General features: G+C 37.9%; 2 long non-coding RNA genes across 2 annotated transcripts; one reads left to right on the top strand and one right to left on the bottom strand.

Moving 5' to 3' along the window:
• Window positions 1-12,981: 12,981 nt before the first annotated feature.
• LOC107079856 (uncharacterized) lies at window positions 12,982-14,461 on the top strand. The gene is made up of 3 exons (XR_001480762.2): window positions 12,982-13,182; window positions 13,649-13,705; window positions 14,224-14,461. It is a non-coding gene; the product is annotated as an uncharacterized lncRNA (long non-coding RNA).
• Window positions 14,462-15,093: 632 nt separating this feature from the next.
• LOC107079855 (uncharacterized) lies at window positions 15,094-16,743 on the bottom strand. The gene is made up of 3 exons (XR_001480761.2): window positions 16,132-16,743; window positions 15,925-15,975; window positions 15,094-15,354 (listed from the first exon to the last, which is right to left on the bottom strand). It is a non-coding gene; the product is annotated as an uncharacterized lncRNA (long non-coding RNA).
• Between the last annotated feature and the right edge of the window lie 4,997 nt (window positions 16,744-21,740).

Here is a 21,740-nt window from a genome sequence, read left to right as displayed (position 1 = left end):
AGATTTGCAGTGGTCTGATACTCCTTCCATTTCAAGATGATCGCTTGCACAGTGCTCCTTGGGATGTTTGAAGCTTGGGAAATCTTTTTGTATCCAAATCCGGCTTTAAACTTCTCCACAACAGTATTACAGACCTGCCTGGTGTGTTCCTTGGTCTTCATGATGCTCTCTGCGCTTTCAACAGAACCTTGAGACTATCACAGAGCAGGTGCATTTATACAGAGACTTGATTACACACAGGTGGATTCTATTTATCACCATCAGTCATTTAGGACAACATTGGATCATTCAGAGATCCTCGCTGAACTTCTGGAGTGAGTTTGCTGCACTGAAAGTAAAGGGGCCGAATAATTTTGCACGCCCCACTTTTCATTTTTTTATTAGTTAAAAAAGTTTCAAAAATCCAATAGATTTCGTTCCACTTCACAATTGTGTCCCACTTGTTGGTGATTCTTCACATAAAATAAAAAATGTATATCTTTATGTTTGAAGCCTGAAATGTGGCAAAAGGTTGAAAAGTTCAAGGGGGCCGAATACTTTCGCAAGGCACTGTAAGCCCTTAAATAATTATCATCTGTAGTTTATTGTTTTTAATTTCAACCTTGCAAGTGTTCATGTGAAGTGTAGTTAAAACGAGCACATCAAATCTCTCCCAAAATAAGCAGAGCAAGTGTCTATGAATTCAATGGAGAAAATGTTTATGTAGCTAACACTACAAACTTGTATAAATATATAATATTTATTATTAATATTTTAATAACGTTAGGAAACATTATTATACTTGGATGTTTTTTTTTCATCAACCAAAATATTCCTTTAGATACATGATTCCATATTAAGTGGATTTAATGAAGAAGGTTTCTAGTGCATTGATGTGTGTACAACATGAAAGTGCACAGTTCACAACTGATGCCTACTCTGGAAATTGTTGGTTTCCAGTTTCCTGTGAGCTGTGCGTCATCATCTTTGATAGGAGGAAAGCTTCATAAAATATAGGGGTATAATATGATAGATTAAAGGCTAGTATGCTCTTTGAAAAGTCTGTCCTGGAACCCAATGAATTTATGTTTTGTCTTAAGCTCTAATGTCTCTATCAAACAATTAAACAAAATCTTCAATCCAATACTTGAATAACCTCGGGGTTATTCAGACTCCTAGACATTAACTTTCACCTCAGCAACAATTGCAGACAACTCTAATTTCAAAGCAACTCCCACTACTACCCCCATCAATTTCAACTGTATTTGTACTGTAGGTCCCTGCTGACCTCATGAGTCATTCATGAGCTTGTATCAGTATATTCACTTTAAAGTAGCTACAGTACAATGTTATTATACTCTTTTTTTGTCTGTGAATTTTTGAGTTTCTGTCACATCATTTGCAGCACAGAGAAGAAAATCTCAGGATCAGCGTTGATTAGCATACAATCCAGGTTTAGTAGAAATATTAATTCCTTTCATTTATATAGTATTTGCATGCCAAAGGATTTCAAAACACTTCACACATACAAGGGGACCCGCCTCATCCACCACTTAAATACAGAACCTACCACCAACAGGAAGAAGAGAGAAATTATAAAACCATTTGAAATAAGGTAGAACTTTAGCAAGGACAGACTCAGAGTAGAATTTAGCCAAGACACAAACCACTCTTTCAAAACGTGTCATGATTGTTAATGCCCAAGTACTTAGGACCTTGGTTAAAAACATCTTCCAAAGGACAACGGCTCCCACATTAAAGTGTCCTGAGTCTCCATACTGGGATGTCTTTTCGAAGTTCTGGTCCATAGGGAAGAGCACAAACTACTGGTCTACTGTACCAGCAGCACTTGCAGCAGCAGCCAGGGGTTTTTGAAGTCAGTTCTCTCTGCTTAGTTTCTCAGATATGGCAAGGTCAGAAAACAAGGTAGTAATGCTGCAGTTTGTTAACTGAGAATAAACAGAGCAGATTAATTTATATGGTTAAATTTAATACTTATACTCTTCGAGATTGCTGTTTTAATGGATTAATTAATGTGGGTACTCATATGTTTGTTTAACTGCTTTGTATTTATGGCAAATTAATATAAAAATGTGATTCTAAAACAAGTAGAAGATTGAAAGCCTATTCAGATCATATAGTATTTTCATAGACAGTCATAGCACAAAAAATAAAGACAAACACAGTCTACTTATTTTAATGATTTCGTTTTCAAACTATGTGAATAATTGACTGAATTTGTGAGGTCAACCAGAGTGAGCCTATGAGTTAAAAAATGCTGAGAGAGAATAATTATTATAAAAACTGTAAATGATCTGAATTTGCTTCTTATTAAAACATCTTCACAAATTCTGAATTGAGTGTGCCTTGAGCTGAAATGTTGTGTAGCAGGATATTAGGGGATGACTCGTGCTATCCCTAAAAATATTATTGTAGGAAATGCTTAATGATTTCTTAATTTGTTTCTTAATTATTGTTATTTTTGTGACATTCCAAAATGAAATGAATATTTAAAAAGAAAGGTAGAAATATGCCAAAAACTCATTAGAGGAGTTTAAGTGTACAGTTTAACCATTTTTATTGCATTATGATAACTGTTCATAATGAGTTTTTTTTGTTTGCTCCTCATATGATATGAGGAGACAAAAATACCCTCCAATTCTTCATTAAATTTGTTGCAATGTTATTATTTTCAAGTTTATTCCATGAGGAAATCAGTTTAATTGAATTTTTGGTGGGTTCCTAGCTTGTCATGAAACACCTCCAGTTCCAACTGAAAGGCCACATTCTATTAAAGTCAGAGTACCTTGATTTATACTACACTGATTCCCATTTGTCAGTGGGGAGTTGCCAATGCATAATGAAAAAGATGGATATAAATGCCACAGTCATTTGGGAACATAGTTCTAAAGCAATGAAGATATTTTCTGGCCTGTAGGGAAACCTTCTGTGACAGAACGTTTTACATAAGCTGCAAGTGCAAATTTGGTTGTCCATTTCCAAGATGCCACTGAATTGTGCTCTTTGTAGATACTCTTTAAAACCCGTGAGGTTCACTGGATACATAATTAAACACTAGAACTTGAAAAGGATGTGTTTTCTTTTGGTGGTGGAAGGGGGTGATGTGGCAGACTTTTCAACTGCCACAATTATCCTATGGAGAAGCTCCCCTCACAGACACACACATACTGTACAAAGACCTGCATCTATTTCTTGAGTTTGCCATTCAGCCAACAAAAAACTACTCTAAGCTCCAGTGAATTGTACATTTCCGAAATTAGATCCTTCTCAAAAATAGTATTTTACCTTCATACGGTACAAAGAAAAAAATCCAAAGACCCCTGGCACAGCTTTATGGCCAACAGATCCTGAGGAAGACCTTTGCCATCTTTGAATATCAATGTGTTTAAAATTTTGGAGCTAAAAACTTTAGCTAAAAATAAAACCTTAAAAAAATCTTCATTGGACAAGTATTCACCCCCTTAGCATTAACACTCCTTAATAAGCTCTGTCTCTACCAATTGCCTTCAAAATTTGCACAATATATTAATTGGAATTAACTTGTGTACAATTAAAGTGGTTAACTATTCAGATTGAACACACCTGTCTTTGTAAGGTTAAATACACTTGTCTGAAGTTATCAATATTGGACATTGCATACAAAGCAATATGAAGACAAAGGAGCTTCTGCAACAATCAAAGAACAGAGTTATGGACAGGCAAGGGATATAAAGAGATTTGAAAGGCACTGAGTATCTCACAGAGCACTGTTAAATCAACTATCAGGAAGTGGAGGGCACATAAAACTACACAGAATCTTTAACAATCCTGTCGTTCTCCATAACTCTGCAGCTGGGCAAGAAGGACATTAGTTAGAGAAGCAGTCAAGAGGCCTAAAAACAACCCTCAATGACCTACAATGTCTCATATTTGAGACAGGAGAAACTGAGTGAGTCAGCAATAGCTCAGGTACTCCAGAAATCTAGGCCATATGATAATAGTGTTGAGGAGGAACTCATATTTGAAAAAAACTCACATGAAGTCTTGTCTTAAATATGCAAAATGTAGGAACCTCTGAAATGATGTGGAAAAAATGTTGGTCTGATGAGACAAAAATTAAGTTATTTGGCCTTTACCCAAGCATTAGGTCTGGCAAAAGAAGAGCACTGCTCATCACTTGCAAAAACACCATCCCCACACCAAATGTCAAGATTCTGAATTGTCCAACTAAAAAAGTCCAAAATCAATCAGTAAGAATCTGGGGGCTTGGTCAAATTAAAATATATGAGCTTGTTTTTCCACATGCAATGTTGATTTAAACTTAAGAACTGATTTGGTTGTTTTAAGAAAAATCATTCTGCAGGACAATTTTGACCAATTTATATATACAGTATATGAATGCAAATGAGCTCTCTCTTTGGAGAGGTTACACTTTATGTAGGCTTTTCCTGAAAAGCCTAGTTGTATCTAACAGATACTTTATGCATCCATGATCATTGAGTAGTTTTAATAAAAAATAACTTTTACATTAGAACAAAACATTTCTGCTGGGGTTTAGGAAAGCTAAGAGCCACTAAGTCAACAATCAACCAATCTTTTTTGCCAGTCAAACATAGAAGAGGGATTTTAAATAAGATATTTGAAGTCAGTGACCAAAAACTTGAGATTTGTAGATGCAACATCGTTTATAAAACTCAGACAGAAAGCTAAAGAGTAATCAGTCTTACTTTTGTTACATTTAACGTTTGGAAAGTAATATTTACTGCCATCCATCAAGGGTTTAGAAAACCCTTAGATTAGGTTTTGTTAACCTAATTTTCTGGAATTCTCTGAACAAGCAGCAAGAAGCAAGAACAGTAAATACAAATATAGCGTACAATATAACACATTTAGATGTCCAGGAAGCTTACCTACTATACTACAAAATGAAAGTAGGTCTGAATGAATTCCTCTTGTTAGCAGATTTTCTAAAATACATAATTTAGCTGCTTTAAAAGCAATATACAGTACATGTTATAGATGAAAAAAGCAAGTGGCACCACAACTGAACAGACAATGAATACAGAGGTATATTTTGAAAGTAAAATAATACCAAGGTTGTGTCCTGAGATGCAGTCTGGACCTTTTAAGACAGGCAAATGTGTTTCACTTCTGAGATGACAAATGCACGGCTGCATTTATGATCATTAAAGCCGCACTCCCGAATGCAAATGTTTGGAAAATGACTAAATAAGATAACACCAGTTTGGGTTTCTCATCTGCAAGTTCGGCAAACGAACAAAATCGAGAGAGGAGTAAACAAAAGTCCTTGGATATTAGGAACTTATCACCTGACCTGCTACCATGCAAAAAAAAATAAATAATTAATCTCAGTTGTCAAAGCAGTGTGTGTGTGTGTGTGATTACTTTTAGTGAAGAAAAATTAAAATAATTTATAACAAATGCAATGGACTTCATTTCTTAGATTTCTTTTTTTCTTAGTTTCAAGTCAGGATTAATTTCTAAAGTATTTCTCTATTAAAACAGAATATTCATTTTGTTAAGTGACAGCCAGATATTTTTATTCACATGAAGAAAGATCTCAGGCCTGGCTGTCCCAGTGGTGAAACACACTAACGGTGTTCTCTTGTTTTTTTTTACATTGATGTCATGTAACATATTCTATTTCTCACTTTTGACAGCTCCACACAGCCCAGGGACACACACTCACTATGTAGAAAAGGGATGTGTGATGGAATTTCTTAGTATATGTTGTTTTTATTTGGTAGATCTTACTGCCATTTCCCAGCTGATGAGTAGTAATATTTATTTTCCTTTTAAGAAAACAAACTGAAAACCACAGGACCATAGAAATGGTATTAGCTTCTGTAAACGCGGAATTGGGAGTCTGTTCAACTCTATGAGGAGTGCATAAAGAGAAAACAATGTTTTTCACAGAAAGCCTTTTTGCTTCTTGTTGTCGCTCCTCAACTTGGGTATTGTAGACTGTATACTATAATACAGTATATGCTTTATAAAACATAAGAGAGAGCATACAACTTGACCCAGGTTTTGTCTTACAAATATTCAATGGTATAGAACATTAATGTTAAGCATTCATTTGAAATGGGACTGATGACAAACCTTGAGCTTCATTTTGTCATTGAAAGCTGTCCAGTACTTTTGTATGTGGAGAAACTGTAACCATTTGTATGAGAGATGCTTTAGACTAAATCTCTTAGAGCAGTGTTTCTCAAATTGTGATATGTGTAGCCCCAGGGATATACAGTACATTCTGTGATGGCAGATTTTATTTAATATTGGATTTTTTAAATTTCCTTATTTATTAGCCAGATGGTTTTTTTTTAACTGTAAGTCATAGTTTTCAACTCGCCACAGTTAACCTTTTAAAATGGATATAGCTCATTTACAACATGTGAGTGATAATACTGTACCTCACTCACAGAAAATAATTATGCGCACTGTTTACTTCCAATCCTTTAACAACATAGCATCCAACAGATCATCCCCATTCAAACCACTTCAGTTAAAGCTTGTTTATAATGAAGTAATTACATTGAATGTCAAACTGCAAGATGGATAGGTGGTTAAAGACAGGGAATATTAAAAACACACAAACAGTCAATATACTACAAACATTTAAACAAACAATGAAACTGCAAGTAATAGTATACCTGGGGTGGACATCACAAAACATTGATTCAGCAAGTGAGTTTTGCCCTCCACACGAGAAGCAAAAGGTACTCCCGGATATACTGTATACCAAAAAAAATGGAAATAGATATATATGATATAATGGAAATACATATACATAGATATGACTCACATGAATGGGTTCCAATGTTTTTTCTCAGCTACAGGGTTATGCGCTGAAGTGCTTTCAAATGACAGGTTAAAAAGCTATGTCTTTTATAGAGACATTTGGAAACAAAACATGAGTAGCACAAAGACAAATCATGAGGGGGTTTTAAAAAAGCATTATCACAGCTTTCAGCAAGCAAGAAGAAACGTACTCTTTCCAGACTGCAGCATAAAGACTCTTGAAGCATAATACTTGGTGAGATACAGATTGGCAAGGTCAGGAAAGTCTCACACAAACTGTAAATGGATGCTTTAGAGAAAGAGTCTTTATTCTCAAAGGGAAATTTGTTTTAGAATAGCAGACAATAAAAACAAATTCCACAAACAATACACATGTACACATATGTACTGTATATGAACCTTTTAGTTCAATTTCATGGAGTCAGTACTGCACAATTCACACATATGGGTATTTTTGCCCTTTGGTACTTAAAAAACTCTAAACAACTGCAAAACAGAAGGAGGTCGTACAGTACAACAAAACAAATTAACCTTGGAAGGCAAGAAAAAGCAAAAGCATTTTTATACTCAAAGTGAACATCATGCAGTAAGAGCATGGTACAAGTCTTTATGTGTCTAAGGCTGAACAAAAAAGAATGTGACACACCTGATTCATTTCTCTGTGAATGTATCATGCTACATAATGCTTGATTAATGGATGTGAAAAGCTTCCTGTCAAGTAGCAGTGAAGTACAGGCTGGTGGGATCCATCTTGTCATAGCTCTGGCAGTCCTACAGGGCCCCACAAAAGAAAGATCAGGAACGATGCCACATTATGAAGCACATGTGCCTCACCAGTCTCAGAACAGCAATGGAAGCTACTGTAGCAAATGAATGTTCAGATTGAAGGTGAAATGAAAGCATTTCCCGATTATGTGACAAATGACATTTAATAAACAGGGTAGTTTGTATCATTGGAACATGATAATAATAATAATTGCCTACACTTATATAGCGCTTTTCTGGACACTCCACTCAAAGCACTTTACAGGTAATGGGGATCCCCTCCACCACCACCAGTGTGCAGCATCCGCCTGGATGAATCAGAACTCTCACTATACACCAGCTATCAGTGGCGAGGAGAGCAGTCAAGAGGTCCAGTTCCAGAGCCAATGCTGTGCACCCTATGTAGTTGATTTTCAATCTTTGGCTCCTTTGCAGGGCGTAAGCTCACACAATGGCTAAACGTAGCCAGTTGGGGCTGTCTGGCCTGGTTAGTGGGTGGCCCAGCCTGGTTATCTGGGGGCTACCAGCAAGCCTCTAGGCCTGGCTCTAGGGGTGGGTCTTGGTGTCCCGGATCCAGGCAGAACTCCTGTCAGGCTTCTTTCATTTTTTAAAGAAACCACTTTTCAAGCTTTGACCATGTGTCCTTTGATATGGCTATACCTTGTTGTAGCTATTGATTGAGTGGCTGTGGATTTCAGCTCAACCTGGTCAATTCCATTTGGCTGGTCTTGCTCCAACCCCGTCTTCTCTTTCCCGGCAAGCCGACACAGAAACAACCGAAGGTGTTACTCTTGTGCGCTTCCCTGCTCTCAATAATCACATCGGTCTAGGAATCTCAGTACTCCTAGAGCACTCACTCCTGACCTGGGGAGCTCCCAGCCTTCCACTACTGACCAAGTGACTCACCACGAGATTCGCAACATGTCCCGCTCGACTGGAGTGGACGCAGTCCAATATCTCACCGCTTCTCACTGTCCCCATAACAGCAAGGAATGCACTTGCCTGGCTTCTCACTGTCCCAGTGTCCCTTCACAAGCTGTGCTACTCACCGAATACTGGCCAGCAATGGTCTGCCTTCTCTGAGCCAACGAGGACTGTTCACTTACTATAACTTTATACCGAAAGTCTGGCTTCACACAGGTGAGGCTACTTCTCTCAAAACCTTGTGCTTATGCGATCTTAAGGTATTTCTCCAAGTCTCTGGATTGTCTCACCAGAGACCTCGGGTGGCTAAACACTCCAGATCGAGTAGCCCTCTTACACATACTGTAACAAAAAGGCACTTAATCCAAAAGCCATGTCAGATGCAGAATATCAAAACTGTCTTCAAAAGGCAGAGTATTCCTTAGTAAAGAAGATGTAGAAATTCTCACAGCTCTACATCTGAAATATGAAATGAAAAATGTTGCCAGCTCTTATGAATAATTTTCTCCAATATAGCTTGAATCTCATTTGAGAAATGGTGACTTCTGGGGCTTTACTGACGCAAAGCTTTATTAAATTCAGACTTCAGGACAGACAAGAGATTTTAGAGAATTGTTTCTAACACATTTTTCTTCAATGTTCGATGCTTTTTTGAAACTTTATGGGTTCTGAGATACCCATCTTATGTCCCTCATTGTTTTAACTTCACCAAAAATTGTGCTTCTAGTTTCATACATAATTTTGTTAAAGTAGAATAAAATAAACACCTAAACATACCTATATTATAAAAATTAGATTGATTTATACTTTTTTTTCAGGGACTTCGGTTCTCGGAATTACAGAAGAACACTGCCACCATCTGATAACAGATATACTTATTTGTCCTTTACACCCAGTCATGTCAAAATGAAAAACACTAATTAAAACTAGAAAAACAAGTTAGGAATATTGAATCTGTATCAAGTGACTCCTTGCTTTGTCATCTGAGTGTTCTGCAGGCTTACTAATTGTCCCACGTTCCAGATGGTCCCAGCTTGACATTGCACTTCTAATAAGATCAGACCAGCTTTGCTTCAACTAGTTTTAGTAACTGTGCTATCTCAACCATCAAATATTTACCTCCACCATCAATATTTTGTGAAATGAGGGGATGTGAAATGAAATCTAGTGTATTGATTTGAATGTTTATATTATATCACAGAAAGAAATACCCTTTTGCCTTTCTTCTCTCTTGGTTGTGTTGCACTAATTAGTGTAAATTAAACATATTTGAGTACTAGTATTATTTGGAGTAGTAATAGTTATCAGACATGCTATTTTCAGGGTATCTTACTTAGGACAAATTTTACAAACATGTAAGCACAAGGAACAATTGGCAAAATACAAAAAATAAAAAAGGGTATTGTGAAGTTTAACAACTTGAGGTTGTCAAGCATCCCTTGTGAGTAACATATATACAGTATATGAAGACAGACAAGCTGGTTTATTTGTGTAAAACTGGAAGAGGATCTGAGAGATACAATTGACCTAGTATCTACTGTCAGTGTTTAGAAATGTTAAGATAGGGTTACACAATCAAAAAGTAAGAATATACTGTACTTTACCCATAAAGCTGCCTCCTGGACTTATACACAACACAGCCCTTTGTATTCTGCCCTCCAAATAAATTACATTTTACCAAAGCAGAGTAGTGTTAAAGGACCTGAAAAAAATGCTGAAGGATATATAGTATCAGATTTGATGGCAAAGAGAGAGTCTGGTTGATGTAATACAGTGGTTTGAGAGTTAAAAAGTCCAGAAATAAAATAAAATTGAGCAATTAAGAAAACAGATGCCAAGCATTGGTACAGCAGCGGCACAGCACAATAAATAGTGTTAGAACCTTAAGTTAATAATAAAAATAATAATAATAAACTTTAGTTCAGGTGGGTAGCTGCATCAGCATGAGTAGACTGCAAAAAGGTGTTTTCTCTCTTCTCTTTTCAGCATGGAATAAACCTATTGTTCCTTTGCAGACTACTTTATTTTATATAGCTCCTCTCAAAGCGCTATACAGAATGACAACAACAGTAAAAATAAAAAAATTACACAAGATAAACACGATCAGAATACACAGAGGAGACAATAGAAGGGGGTACTAAATACAGTAGAAGCAGAGGGGTAAAGAAAAGAACCAGTTAAGTAAAGGCTCTTCTAAAGAAGAAGGTTTTGAGTCTGGATTTGAGGGAATTTAGAGAAGGTGACTCTCTGATGTCCTTGTGGAGAGAGTTCCAGAGCTTTGGGGCATAAGAGGAGAAGGCCCTGTCACCCATAGAGTGTTAAGTTACTGAAAAACTGCCTGTGTACTTTAACTCTGTTCAGTTGAAGAAAATACGGCTCCTTCCACCAGCACACAATTTCTCAAGACAGTCAGGACATTCATCACAAAATAATTCAATTCAGTTTGATTCTTTTAGATTCAAAATACTTTATTCAATCTCCAGGGGGCACTCATTTTCTGATTTAAGTATTTTATATCTGAACAAAAAAGGAAAACTATTCAGTTCCTGTATATTCCTGAAGATCATTTTAATTTATTGCCGTTATCTGGAATATTATAGAATAAAACATAAAACACTCTCCCATTAGATTTTATTCCAGGCTTCGATTGTTGTTTAACTGAAGACAAGGCTAGAGGAATGTTTTGGAGGAATTTTGGAATGTGGCTGAAAAATGATTTCCCACACAATCATTTCAGTTGTTACAATTTCCTTGATTCAATGAACTGCAACTTACAATTACATGCTTCTTGCAAACTGCCTTTCACTTAAAACTATATTTATATGGGCTACTGCAACTTACTTTCTGGCACTCATTTTCTGATTTCAGTATTTTGCATCTGAGCAAAAAAGAAAACTATTCTGTTTGGGCACATTCCTGAAGATCATTTTAATTTATTGCTATATGGTATATTGCTGTTAATTTACATGCTTACGGACATACTTTCCATTAATTTGAGATATCATAAACTCCACTAACTGAGGTTAAGGTACCACAATGGGATGATTGTTTCATAAGTGATTTTTATACTAGTGGCATCTCATTTCAGTGGCTTGCTTAGTTTCTGAGACCTGGCTAGAAGGTGGTAACAGTGCGGTCAGAAATTGCAGTGTATTTGTAGAGTGATTTTCATCCTAGATGTGCTTTATAACTTCATCCCTAAAGTTGCTTATTAACTGAACATTGCAGACGGAGTCTAATTAGTCTGGGCTGATGTTGGATCACACGGGCGGTTTAAATGGAATGAGAATGTTGGCGTGTGCCTTACTCTGATTGGCTGAGCAATCAGCAAGCAGCTGCTCAAATCACATCATAACACTTTAGTGTATAACCTGTATAACCAGGTTATACACAGTATAACCTGTGTATCCAGTGTATAACACGATACTGCATTTTGATTACTTTTTTTTAAATTATTCAAAAATAATTTGCATATCCCTCATAGAGATGACAATTTTAAGTCAATATAAAGCTCCTAAACACCTGTCGCACTCTGCTTCACTAGTTCATTGCCTGATATTCATAGAGAACATTTTTACCACCTGCACTCGACTACAGTAACTGGTATATGAAATAATAGCTTCTCTAATAGTAATAATAAGAAACAATGTGATGCTCCATTGATTGCACAACTAGTTATTACATCCTTATCACTATTCTGTTTTCTATGCGTACACTAGTTCACATTCTATTTACATGCATTGCCTTTGATTTTTAACATATTAAATCTGAAAGATAAAACTTCTATGTGGAATTTTGTCAAAAGCCCATGGAAATATATCGTCGTGACAGCTACTGGTAGAAACTGAAGGGATACTGACACCAGCAGGGCTATAAAATGTGTAGATGGATTTAATCATTCATTTAGTTGTTTTTTGTCTTTAGAATGATTTCATACATTATGTGTAAAAAATAAAAAAAACATTTAAACTTTAGAGAATTTTTGATACTTTGTTTTTCACTGTCATTCGAAAAGATGAACAAGTCATGTCCAGTCGCATCAAAATGCTAGAAAAACGCATTACAAAGGCGTCTCAGCAGCCTAAATACTTGAAATGGGAGCAAACTCTCGTGCTGAGGTTCAGCTCTCGTGCTGTCGGGGTGAGTTTGTGGAGGTGGCTGTTCTCTACCACGCCGGCCGTTTTGGGGGGCTCCATTTTCGGGGCCCTCCAAAACCGGGCAAAATGGGGGATTTAAGTCCTTTATGAATTAGTAGTTATTAATTCAATTCTAAAAAGCAGCCCCTTATACCACCGAGACACCTTCAGGACAGGTGTGTCATTAGCAGAGAAAGAGAGGTGCCGTCCTAACTAGGAGCAACAGGGGTCTCTCTCCAGCACATTTCTCTTAATTCGATCGTCCGACCGCAAGTTATACGATCCCGGCGAGCGGCCTCGTTGGGGAATGCCACTGTGTTAGGTTGTCTGAAAATCCTTAGCCGTTATAGTGTATACTTTATTTACGATCTGGTGAGTTAAAGTTTCTATTTATCTTCAGCATGGTCAGTGTTGAACCCTTGTGACAGAATTCACAGCTGTCATTCAGGAGCCGAGCCCGCCTCCAGAGTGGCCTTCCTCAGCGGACACGCCCCGTCCACCTGTTCCACAGGTGCGCCCGGCAAGATGGCGGTTGGATGAGTTTCTGCGGCTTTAGGTGCGTTCGCGTTTTATTTCTAATTTTCTTATTTTATGTGCAAAAAAAAATCAAATCTCACTTTGAGGGAAGCTAGACAAAATTGTATTGTTGTTGCTACTTTTTTAATTGCATTTGTTTCGGTTTAATTTGTGTTTTAAGACGCCGAAATTGGAGTTGTGTCCGTTTGAGCGTGCTCCCGAAGCTTTAAAAGTCTGCATTTAGCGTTCTTTTAGTGTCTTTTTTAAAGTTTTAAAAAACATTATGTTTGTTTTTAATATATGGTATCTCTTTGTCAGTTTCTTTTAACAAAAAAAAGCTATAGTTTACCAACGTATCAAGCGTTACAAATTCCTAGTTTACTTTATAAAGTCAGTAGCTGTGTGATCTCTCCTTTTCAGATTCGGGCTATAAAAATGCTTTCCGCTCCGAAATGATGAAATATTGAGTATTAAATGTAGCAATTCATAATCTTTTATTAACCCAGGTGACAAAAGGATTTCAAGAGGGGATCTCCAGTTATGGAAAAACTGTTTTTTCCAGGGTAAGTTAAATTCCTACAGTACATTCAGCTTATACTATATATATATTTCTGTAACTCGATAAGACACGTATTTTCCAGCATTTAAACACCAGGACGGTTTTATAGTATGTAACTTCTTTTCGTTTCGTTGTTGAATAGAAAGGGGAAACTGGCGCTGATTTTTTTATTCATCAGTTTGGCATAGGTTGATACTACAAATTTGAACGATGTTTTCAACGCAGGGAGTCAAATCAAATATGATACACGCCGTAAATGGTACTTGATCTTAAATGTCTACGTAGCATTGCATTTCTATGTAGATGAGCGTATTTTCTAAATATTGGAGTAATGGTAGTGGGGTCTATCCGTGATTTCTCATGAAATTACATATTGGGTTTGGGGGAATTTGAGCGCGTTTGTGCATTTCTTTATTCAGTCAGATTATTTCAAAAGTTAATAGACTTGAGAACGTCAAGTGAATCGATTCTGTAAATCCGTCCGATATCTTGTTAACTTGATCCCTTTTCTTTTGCCTTCAGTTCTGCTGCTCTTGGTCCTCAGCGCTCCGACGATCTCCTTTCCAGCAACTCTTCGTGCGTTGGCAAGTTCTTCTTGGCAATGTGTATTTCTCCTTAAATTTCGTTATTGACACCAGTGGCTTGATCTGCAATGCACCGATTTAGTGATGTATCTTGCTCTTCATGTAGTGACGTTCTTAACCTGTGTTTTCCTGTTGACTGCTGGTATGTGCTGTGCATTGTACAATAAAAGCTGTTGATCGCATTTTCTGAATTGTCTTCTATTTTTTGAAGGGGTGTTGGAAGGGTTTGCTCTGGGCTAATGTCTCAGTACTGTAAGTGTTTGGCTGGAGATTCTGGAGCGATCACAAGCAGTTTCCAAGAAACAATGCATTGGGTTGTTTTGTACTTTGCGCCACGCACCGCAAGGGGACACCCTGTCGCATTTTTTTCTTGGGAACTGTGGGGGCTACCCCCTTTTTAAACGGCTCCAGATTTTCCCACCTTTTTAGATAGTCTCTGGGGGGTTTAGGGTCCCTAGACCAAAGCCATCACCAGCCTCCCTTCCTCTGCTGCTGGGAGTGAGGGGGCTTGGCTTGATTGATGGGTGGATACCACGCCCTGAAAAATCCCCAACATACAGTATACTAAGTTTTTTGGCGGGAAAATCTGGCCACACTTAAAAAGGGGGTAGCCTCTGCAGTTTCCAAGTCAAAGTGCGATAGGGTGTCCCTTTGCTGTGCGTGGCGCAAAACAACCCATCGCATCTTTTCTCAGAAACTGTTCGCAAAATCTCTCCGCCAAAAAACTCACCAACATCAAGGTTTTTCGGGACCTAGGGGGTACAGACCTCTGCACGAGAAATTAAAGAACACAAACGTCAATTAACCATTTATTGAGCTAAACGTGCATGCAAAACAAAGCATTCCAGTACGACACATACAAAGGCTTTGAAGTGAAAATTATCGTTTTTAAATGACAAAATCTCAAAACACGGCTACATTAACACTATATACTGTTACAAGTAAACGGAGTATGAAAAGATTTGCAAGCAACTACATGGTAAAACGCAGAAACATACAGCACGTTACTGGTTCTCCAAGGCATCTGTCGAGACAGCGACCAGAATGAAGATAAACGTTGTTGCATTTCCTGCAAAACAACAGAAATCCGTATTAGCTGTGCCTTCTGTTACACGCAGGATCTCGATATTGAAGATCAAACAGTTTACGAAGATTTACAGCTGGAATAAAACCCCTAGCCTGGTGTAAATATGTTTCTGTTCAACAGATTTTTGAAGTACAGTTCTCAGGCTTACATTTCAATTGTGAATACCGAAGGCACGACACAATCAATGCAGCTACAGTGTTTCGATTAGATTATTTTTCTGAAACAATTTAGTCAACACATGAATAAATAATCCAAATCTTTTATAGGATCTGTTGGTTTAATTGTTGTGATGCAATCTGTAACCCAAAACCGTTTCTTACGAACCTGTATGATCAAAACGCATAAAAAAAGCTGAAGTGATTGCAATTTTAGAAGATGTGCTCTATAAACAGCAGGCCTACCGTGCTATCGGGTCAGAACCATTTCTGCCGTGTAGAAATCTAGCATCTAGTTTGAATCTTCTTTAGTCAAGGTGCATCACGTTTTCCAACAACATTTTTCGGGAAGTAAAGTATATACCGTGTATGAACGAATACAAAAGTTTATACTTACATAGATAATTCCAGGACCTGAGCCAAGCATGTCCTGCCCGAAGACACTAAACTGGAAACAAATGAACAGATGTATTTAGACGATAATTTAAAGGTAATATAAACCAAGATTTCTTAAGTAGAGAGCGGCGTTTTCACCAGGGTACATAGCGCAGAATACATTTCAATAAGATAAGTGTAAAGAAAATAATAAAATGTTTATACTCACGTTTATACGTTTATTTAGTGCGAATCATGTCCTACCCGAAGACACTAAACTGAAAACACAAAAACTGCAGAATACAGAATTTAAAGACCATTTAAACTTAAAACTATTTGCAATCCAAAAATTTTACCTCAAATATAGGAACGCAAGCACACAACATACACTGGAAAACAATGAAAAAACTTTACAATTCTAGAAAGGCTACTTTGGGTTTGGAAAAATGCAGAAGCTTGATTTTGTGAACAAAGTTCACGAAATGTTTGAGAAAGATTTAGATCAAGAAAAAAATGGAAAGCGACGTTTTCATTGTCAATACAGCAGTCTTTAACACTACAACAGAGCTTTTCTTCGATGAAAAAGAAATACACACGCTGTGTCACACAAGTGGCTTGTTAAAAATAAGATTAGCGTTGGAAAAGTAAGGCTTACATTAAAATGCAATTTAGCTCCCAACGAATATACGTTTCCTTTCCTCTGAGAGAGTTAGACTACATAATCACATGAGTTCAATTTTATCTACATTCAAATAAAGGAAAACTAAAATTAATCGTAAAAAGATGCAGAACAAACTCACTCGGCTCCCTTCGCTCTAGCAAAACCAAGCGGACAGGTGCGTGGGGCGTGGCCTGTGAGTGATGTCATTCGAGTGGGCGTGGTTACAGACTGACGCTGCAGGTAGCTTTTTTTCTGCCACCTGAAGACTTGTGGAAGAAAACGAGCATGGTCTCAGAAGCGCCCATGAATTACAAGTTTAAACATCTTTTTTCCCATGGCCATCTAAGCAATCACAGTAGATTTAATCCTTATTAGTATTTGAAAGCGACAGGAAAGTTTTTTGCATGACACTGCAATCTATAACCTGATTGATCTTAACGTTGGAGCAAGAAGTCATCAATTTTTCATCTGTAAACGTTTATCATATACCCAGTTTACTACCTTTGTACTTCATATAAGTCAGGCAGCTTATGTGTTCATTTAAGAGGTTACTAGAACATTACAAAGTTCAAATAAGAGGACAGTATTCGATCCATGTAGTCTTTTCATTTATAAAGGTCTACATGGATAGAATACCGTTGTTTAATGGTATCGGTTGCATTCAATAATCTCATGCAGGCATTGCTTGAAAGGCTGCTGGTTTTAACAAAATGGCTGGATTGCCTGTTTCATTCTCCCACAACTCTTTGTGTAAAGAACTTTTAAATACACTTCCCCATGACATCCTTTCATTTCCCTTGGTTCACGTCAAAGTAGTTCACACTGTATTACTGCAATTTTCTTAACTGGTCAACTGGAGTAACTACTTAAGTCATTAGCATAATTTTCAACACTAGTGCACTCTACTGAAGTACATATTATATTCAAATCAGTTCAAATTTCTCAGTCTCAGTGCAACCCCAATTCTAAACTTTAATCCTTACCCTAAGTATTATATATGGATAAAAGATCAGGAAAGCTGGAGTTTACAATAGAGGAGGTGGAAGAATATTCGTAAGAACCCACAGTGACCCCAGAGCCAAACAGTATCTCATACAAATAACACTAATACTGCGAGAGGCTCAGGCAGAGACTCTGGAAGCTGTTGAAAGCAGCAGGGAGGAAGAACTAACTCAAAGAAAGCTGGCTGATTCCAAGGATGTGTGTGATGCCACGGGGGTAGAGGCTGCCAAAAGTGGCACCAACAGGTACCTGACGCTCCAGACACACCCCTCACAGCCTGCGGGGGAACTTTTTTGTCCACTTTTTCTTTCTTAACATGCACTCTCCTCCGAGTGTGGTGATGATTACGGCCCCCATCATCCAGGCAACCAGGACCCGAGGCGCGCATACGTCTACTCCAAGATTTCTGGGCCCCCAGCTCGTGGACTCTTGGGCCCAGAGGCTACAATTAGCCTATGCCCCTGTCCTCTCTGAACTCCTCCGAGACCACACCTTAGGTTTCTCGCATCTCTGATACCTTAACTCGTGGTGTCCTGAGCTCGATGTGTTTCACCTCTAGCTCTCACTAGTCCCTTTCAGGGAGCAGCAGTGAAACACCCTCGAATCTGTCAATCCTTTTTGACTCGACCCCCTCTACTGCCTTCTTTGTCTTACTGGCAGGCCAACACAGCAACAGAAAAAGCTGCTTCTCTTCAGGGTCATTCTTGCACCTCCAGATCACTACTCGATCTCTCGAGGAACCTCCCTCCTCTTAGCCATCCCTCCAGGAGAGTCCTACTTCCTTCCTGATCTGGTCCTCTCGTGACCAGCCAGCTCTTGAACTTCTAGGTCCACCTTCAGCCGCTGATATCATCTCCCAACACCAGTGGGCTCACACAACTCTGAGTCTCCAGTATCTCATCCTTACACTCAGACCCAACTCACTCATTACACCAAATCTCCAGCGCCTCACTCTCGGGCTGAGACTCGACACACTCATGTTAAAACCCACACAACCTCTCACCTTCCCATTGCCCAGCCACTACTCTTCACTAACTCCACATCTCAATGGAGCTTTAACTCACTCTCATTCTCCGTCACAGCAGAATTACTGCACAGCCCTGTTCTCACACTCAACAGGCTGCTCTCTTTTTAAACAATCACGTCTTTCACACTGGACAATCCCCTCTGGAATAGCTGCTCTTACTCGGTACCTTCCAGGATTCTTACGATATTCTCCGTTGTCTCCTCTGAGACTGTTGCTCTCATGTCTCTCCCCTTACCAGGGGTTTCTTGAGCTGCAGCCGCTAGTCTGCTCTTACGTACATCTGGCAAACCTGCTCTTTCTTTCTCCTATTATTAGACACAGCTTTGGCCCGCCAACTCTCACTGCCTTGCCTCAGCCTGAATGCACAAACACGGCACTAATGAATCAGATCAGTTCAGTTCTCCTGCGCCTTTGCAGGGGGACAGAGTGACGTCACGCCCCCAAAGAAATAAGTCATTATATCTCAGAAACGAAAGCAGCACAGGCTACTTTCAATGACACAAATTGGCACAAATGCAGCACTGACAAATGTGGTGGGTTTCAGCATTTGTGCCATTTCTATGGGGGGCACCTTCACAGAGCTGATGTAGATAACTTTATTTTTTAATGTATGTTTATCCTATATAAATGTCGTATATTGTACTATATATAGAAGATCATAGTACTTATTTTAGCACCACCATCAAAAAAATGACCTACACATTAATTTTCTATTTATTTTTGGTAAATGTTTCTAGATAGCACACATACTGTATAGATTTCTTTATGAAGTACTTTGTTGACTTATCATCTGACAGCAAAATATTAAAATAAATCATGCTACAATTCAAGGCAGAGGTTTTTAGATACTTTAGGGCTTCTTAAATGTTTAAATTAAATTTCATTAATGGTGCTAGTTTATATAATTGTAATTACAGACAGAGCTCCTTGTTTTTGGAGAAGGGTATCAGGATTCTATTTGTTTTTGCGATAGGAGATAGGTGTAGAGTTTGTATGAAGCTTTTCTGATATTTAAGTAAAGCTACTGTAGTACTGTTTTTAATTATTGATTCAGTAGCACTGTATGAGCTCCTGAGAGAAACCGTTCTCCTGAAATGGGTTCTGCTCATTAAATTAACACATTTTCACATTTTGACTGTCAAATTATTTAGGAGTTGCACTGCCTTGAACAGTATCCACAGATGACTAGCATTTATATGTACTTTTTTCTAGTCAACTCATGTCAGACCTGAGAGAGTGATTTCTTGAAATTGATATTAAAGATGATTCTCCTCAAGATAAGCTCATTCAACCAAACACCCTTTTCATGCCTTCAATTAAAAACAGACATAGAAGCATCTAAGTTAACTGGATACACAGGAAACATTACAGGTGACCTGAAATGTCACCTGTGACCAAAAGTGAACACAAAGATCTCTCATCACTTAATTTCTCTCCATCTTTGTGGATATGGACAGGCTGAGGTGGAAGCCGATGCTTATTCATCAAAGAAATTGATACAGTACTGGTTGAAAAATATATTTCTAGGTCAATCAAAATGTTTCCCTCTTTGTTGATAATAAAAAAAGTGCTCAGTACTGATTACCAAGAGCATCATGAGCCTGGGATGAACACAGTTATATCAACCTAATCAGGGAAACACACAGGTCGGGCTGACAAACACTGGTTATCTGACACAGAGGAAGAGCTGTGTCCATTATGCCAATGTACATCAGCGTAAAAAGACTATTTTTTGTCCCATGAGCTAAATAAACTAAAGAAATTCTGTGCTACAGCTATCACTTTGGAATTTGTGCATGTACAGTACATTTCCTGTAATCACAATTATAGTGACTTTCATCTGGTCAATCCTAGACTGCATCCCTTTGCAATTAATTGGTTCGTCACCTTAACATAGAGAAGCTGGGCAGTTAAACAACACATGAGCTCTAACGAGGAGCAGTAAATCCCTTTGAGAATGTAATGTAGCAAGAACACAGTGGATTAAATAGAACTTGGAAGAGATAGCAATCCTGTCATGTACAATTTGGGCCTCTCACTGTGTGTGTGTCTAATTAATATGGTTGCAGAGACAGGCCTGAGCTGTGAACTGCAGGGAGCTTTAACAAGTTTAATTCATGCAAGATTTTGCACAGACCTTCTGAGTGTGCACAACACAGCTACTGTTTTTGTCTGTTCTGTTTACTGTTTCTTTGTTTGGTTTTCACGAGTTCTATATTGCTAATTTTGGAGCCACAGAATGTTTTCATTGCTGTAAACAGAAATTGGCAGACTTCACAAAAACTCCACAATACTTTTATTATAATGTCCCTAATCCCGCTTTTATTGTTGGGCATAGAAAAAACGTATTGTTCTGCTACTCGTATTGTTTGTAATTGAACGCCCAAAATGCCCCAAAATGTCAAATTTTGTCATATTTCCAGTGATGTTTTATAAATGTTTACTACATAACAAAAATGTAATTGCTTTGTGGAATACTTATTGCTCAATCATATTTCTTAATGATTTTTATATTGTTTTACCCTCTCCTGCCATTTTAATCTGATATATTCTCATTCTCAACCCACTGCAAAGAACAATTTATTGAAAGTACATTCTGCTATACAGTACATTTTATTTTTACAGTGGTCCAGAATTAGTATTGTTTGTTCAGGACTCACCCCAATAATTAAAGTACAACTAAAGACCCTTTTAGGTCTGTTAATTAAACATTTGCTTAATTCCCAGGGTGTTAATATTGCTACTTTCAGCCTAGGATGAAGCACAGTGATCTTTTACTTCATTTGCTATGCTTGGCTCAAGGTGACAACATGAGAGAATCATATCTGATCCCAGGATGAATCGTTTCCCTTATTTTACTGAATAAAACAAACAAAATGTGAACAGGGGTGTGTCCACATCCAATCCTGGACTATAAAACCAAATGTGAAAGTGCTTGAGGAACAGATGGCAGATGCAGACTGTGATAATAGTAGCTAATGTCCTACAGCCAAATGTTGCCTAAAACGTGATGCATGAAAATGTGTGTTTTAAAAATATGACCAAAAGCACAATTACGTACAGTTCTAGAAAATCACGGCCTTCAGCTGATTGTAACCCAGATGCTTCAGAGAATATTCCTTAGTAAGCCATATTAAAAGCTGCTAGC

The sequence above is a fragment of the Lepisosteus oculatus genome, chromosome 24 (assembly GCF_040954835.1).
Source record: "Lepisosteus oculatus isolate fLepOcu1 chromosome 24, fLepOcu1.hap2, whole genome shotgun sequence".
Lineage (NCBI taxonomy): Eukaryota > Metazoa > Chordata > Actinopteri > Semionotiformes > Lepisosteidae > Lepisosteus > Lepisosteus oculatus.
Note: the sequence above shows the minus strand (reverse complement) of the source record. Positions and strands in the feature narration are given on the sequence as shown.